General features: G+C 42.1%; 1 protein-coding gene across 1 annotated transcript in view; it reads right to left on the minus strand.

The window, feature by feature from the left end:
- srfb (serum response factor b) overlaps nucleotides 1–5,006 on the minus strand; it is a 135,675-nt gene that overhangs the window by 11,688 nt on the left and 118,981 nt on the right. The gene's annotated exons all lie outside the window — the stretch shown is intronic.

Below are 5,006 nucleotides of genomic sequence, written 5' to 3' on the forward strand. Positions count from 1 at the left end.
CGGAGAAAACCCACGCATGCACGGACAGAACATGCAAACTCCACCCAGAAAGGCCCCTGGACCGGGGTTTGAACCAAGGACCTTCTCGCTGAGAGGCAGCAGCTCTACCAGTTGCGCCACCGTGTTTTATCCTGTGATGTCAATTATCTCTAGTGTTTACAGAGAACAGTTTGAAAATGAGAAAATGCCAAAAATGCCAAGTGTGTGGATGAAAACACCTTGAAGTGGTCAGAAGAGCTGGCAGACATGTTGGAGATGACAGAAAAGTAACAGTAACTTAAAGTACCAAGGCCAAGGTGAAAGCACAACAATTTTGTAGTAGATGGGCTACAGCAACAAATGGCTACACCGGCTGTTACTTCCTGTCAGCTAGAACCGGAAACTGTGGCTACAATTTACACAGCCTCAACAAAACTGGACAACAGGAGATTGGGAATCCACCACCTGGTCTTATGAGTCTCGATTCTCTGGACTCAGAACATCCTCTACAGGCAGCAGACCTGTTCCAACATATCTCGAAGGTGGTCGATTGGATGAAGGAGACTGGCATTGTGGATGCGCAGTTGGAAAGATTGGAGCAACTGCGTGACACAACTATGTCAATATGGACCAAGGTCTCAGAGAAATGATTCAAGCTTCTTGTTGAATCGATGCCATGAAGAGTCAAAGCAGTTCAAAAGATAAGAGGGTTCAGTTGGGTACTAGTAAGGCAGACCTAATTAAGTGGCCAGTATATAAATGAACAGTCAGGGTTGCTTTTGAGAACAATTTGGTTCTTTTAGAACCAAAGTAAGAACTATGATTACATCCTCAGCCCACACTTAAGCTGGTTCCTGGTGCATGTTGGATTCTGCCACAGTCTCCAATTCTGTTTGAGGAGTTCGTAGATCTCAAGATGTTGCACAACCAAGATGAGAGGTCTGAGTCGCTGCTTTGGATGACACTCCCTGCGTGTGTCCCATTGGGACTAGACCCTAAAGAAGACCTAAACCTCTGAGGGATTACATCTCCTCTCTGACCTGGGAACACCTTGGGATTCCCCAGGAGGAGCTGAAGAAGGTTGCTAGGGAGAGGGAAGTTTGGATTTTCCTCTTGAACTGCACTTTGCAACCAGATCTTAGATAAGCAGAAGAAAACAGATTGATAAAAAAAGAAACCCACAACTGGACCAACTTTTAGGATGTACCATGTCCTGGAGGACAGAATCTACACCTGAATAAGTATTTAAAAAAAGTTTGAAAAAATTACTGGGTATGTTCAATCAGTCATTTATGACTACCTTGAGGTTCTAGTACTTTCCAGTTCCAAACTACTTGCACTGCACATCTCGAAAACCAGAATCAATGGTCCTTTCCCTCTTTGAGCAGCAGACAGCAGAGAGAAAGATTGATTCATTTCTCCACTGATCATGTCCAGAACAAGTTTTAATGAGAAACAATGCAGAAAAACTAGCTGTAATCGCATCAACGTTTAAAACAGGAGCAGTTCCACAAACTGTGCCATGTTAACATTTAATGCAACAGTGTGGGGCTTTCAATGCAGGATAGCAGCTCAGTGCTTATGAGAAAAAACATGAAGTCACTTTTCAAACGTTACTGCCCCAGAGTTAAATGTCAACACCCCACAGACTGGACCTTATTACTGGAGCAACGTGTGAATCCTCCGGACGCTGCGACACCAAAACCCTCATCATCCATTCATCACTTTCTCATTCGTCTCATTAAAACCAAGCCGCTGCTTGACGAGACCGTTCTAAAGAGCAACTGATACATCACTTTTGCACTAATTTAGCTGGGTTACTATGACAACTGGTTGACCACGATAAACTGCAAAGCAATAAGGCGAGATGAGACGATCAAAGGGGAGATGCAGCATCACACCATACGCTAATGTGCACATCCATTGAACAGCTGAGAGGGATGTGTCGGCGAGTGGGCTACAGAGTGGGCGCCAAAGCCGTAGTCTACACACACCAACACTTCTCACACGATACTAATGAGCTGTAACAGCAGGACGGAACCAGGTCTTCAAATCCGAAGGCGTTTCAGAGTTTCTGCCGAGGATCGGTTTCCTTTTAGAGTCCGTGTGCAGGTGAAGAAAGATTAAACAACCAAGGAGTATTGTTTGAAGAAATACGAGTGCCTACAGTGATGCTGGAAGGGTTATTAATCCCCGTGTTGAGATTTATACACACCATACTTTTACTTCCCCCCTCCACTTTTGGGAATTTAACAATCTTTGGCATAAAAATGTAAAGGGATGCCATGTTTACGAAAAATAGCACCTAGTGGCAGTAGGTGTAAAGAAAAGGGGTCCGAGAACATATCCCTCTGGTGATGTGTCAAATTTACATAATTATAGCTTCTTTTTTTTGGTTGTTGTTGTGAGTTGACTGTAGTGGCCATCCTGAATTGGATTGAATCTAAAAGTTAACCACTTGTAGATATAGATTTTGAACGTTTCATTGGTTTCGTGAGGTATTTTTCCCAACACAACAAACAAACACGCACAAAAATGTTTATATTTTGGTTTTGATATGATACAATTTGATTAAATCCCCCCAACTGTCAGTTAATTCTCACAAGTTTCTTGAAATTTAGTCCCTTTGCAAGCTTTGGTTGTATATGATCCAAACACGGACATAGTAAATCTTATTTGTTTGAGCAAGTTTTAGAAAATGTTGAGCAACAGGTGACTCTGGAGACAAAACTTATTCCAGACTTATCCAGACCTGTAAAAGGACTAAGAACCCCAAGTTGTTGAGTAAGACGACTACAAATCTGAGCCATTATTTGTGGATAAAGAAACATTTGTTTTGATAAGATTATCTTATACATGAAGCAAGGAGGTGGTAGTATCATGGTTTGAGCAGTCTTTTCTGCATCAACGTCAGTAATTTGACATTGATGGAATAGTTGGTTCTGAATTATAGAATATTTATGAAGCAATGCTGAATCTGTTCATGAACTTTAAACCAACAGGAAAGTGGGTCAGGCAGCACAGAGGTCCCAACAAACACTGAGCAGTTTATGAGAGAACAACCTGCAAACATCTGAGCTCTTCAACTGTTCTGCACAAACAGCTGATGCTCAACCGTTAGAGAATTAAAACATTATTCGTCTTTTTAGTTCTGAAGTGGAATTAGCCACAGCTTCTTCGTTACATTCAAAAAGTAGCGCATGAAGACAGCTCGTCTTGGCAAAGCGCTGTTGGTTTTTATATGTGACTGATTACGTGGGTGAGAGGTGGTGGATCCGCTGATAAGACCTTCAAACCACGGATGAGCATGCAAACATGTCAAAGGAGCTACTGTACAGAGCAGCTCCTACGCCGCACGGCAGTCCTCAAATCTTAGACGTCATAACAGGACGTGAAGATATAACTTTAACTTATGGGTCCAGAGCAACACAGTTCGGCTTCCTGGGGTGGGATGGGGGGGTGCTGCTGTACAATAAGAATACAGGAAACCCAAGCTGTCCGCAGCACTGAGCTGAAACTGGTCTCGGCTCCAGGCCCTGGTGGTCCAAGGTCCTTCACCGCTTTAGTTAAACAGCAGCTCAAACATCAGAGGGGTGAGGGGTGGAGGGGGGCAAACAGAGTGTTCACAGTTGTTCTGCCCCCCGCTTTGACCAAACAGGAAAAACTGCATAAATTCACACAACCCAACAGCTCGTAGCTGCTGACCCAACCGCCGCGCTCTTCAGACTGATGGCTGATTATCTCAAACAGAGCAGCTGACTCCCCAACTCCTACGAGACAAATGGGAGGAACTAGTTTTTACAATGGTGGGCGGGGTGGGGGTGGTGGGGAGTCATCTGCTGATGGGAGAAGAGGAGTCACAGAAGTGTGTGGCAGACCTGTGCGAGGTGCAGCACAAGGGTGAGAGTACGAGGGCTCAGTACAGACAGCTGGAGGGAAACATGAGCGCTTTGTTGGGGGGGGGGGGTTAACCCCTTCAGAACCACATGAGGCAGCAGGGTGGGGGGCACCTCATGATTCTGCTTGATCACAATCACTGAAACTAAAATATCAAACTATGTACACAAAATTAGGAGATCCCAGATTATCAGTTAGCCCTCACTGTACAGATTAGGTAGAATGACTCACAGCTACTACCACACCAAGGTTCAGCTCAATACCTGTAAGTTTCAAAAGTTTTAGCAGTTTTTGTGCTTTCTAAAGGTCAGTTGACTTTGACAGCCATATCTCATTGGCTCCAATTGAATTGCTGATGTACAACGTACAATTGTATTAACAGTAACAGAACATTTGCAGTATTAACATTGGTAGAACTAGCATTAGCAATATTATCATTAACAGTAGTAGAACTAGCATTTGTGGTATTAGCATTAAGAGTAATAGAACTAGCATTAGCAATATTAGCATAAACAGTAATTGAACTAGCATTAGCAGTATTAGCATTAACAGTAGTAGAACTAGCATTAGCAGTATTAGCATTAACATTAGTAGAACTAGCATTACCAGTATTTGCATTAACAGTAATGGAACTAAAATTAGCAGTATTAGCATTAACATTAGTAGAACTAGCATTACCAGTATTAGCATTAACAGTAATGGAACTAAAATTAGCAGTATTAGCATTAACAGTAGTAGAACTAGCATTACCAGTATTAGCGTTGACAGTAGTAGAACTAACATTAGCAGTATTAGCATTAACAGTAGTAGAACTAGTATTATCAATATTAGCATGAACAGTAATTTAACTATCCTGATGCATGCTCAATAATCCAGGTAGAAAAATCCAAAAAAGTTCAATCTGGTCCTCTGGACATTTAAAAAAACAAAAAAACAAAAAGCAAAAAAATGTAGATACGTTTCGTCTCTCATCCAAAAGACTTCCTCAGTCTGAGTCAGACTGTTTGCTTTGTTTTTTTTGTTTTTTTGAATGTCCAGAGGACCAGATTGAACTTTTTTGGAGTAATTTAACTAGCATTAGTGGTATTAGCATTAACAGTAGTAGAACTAGCATTAGCAGTATTAGCATT

This window comes from Nematolebias whitei, chromosome 1, assembly GCF_014905685.2.
Source record: "Nematolebias whitei isolate Nwh7 chromosome 1, NemWhi1, whole genome shotgun sequence".
In the NCBI taxonomy this organism is placed as follows: domain Eukaryota; kingdom Metazoa; phylum Chordata; class Actinopteri; order Cyprinodontiformes; family Rivulidae; genus Nematolebias; species Nematolebias whitei.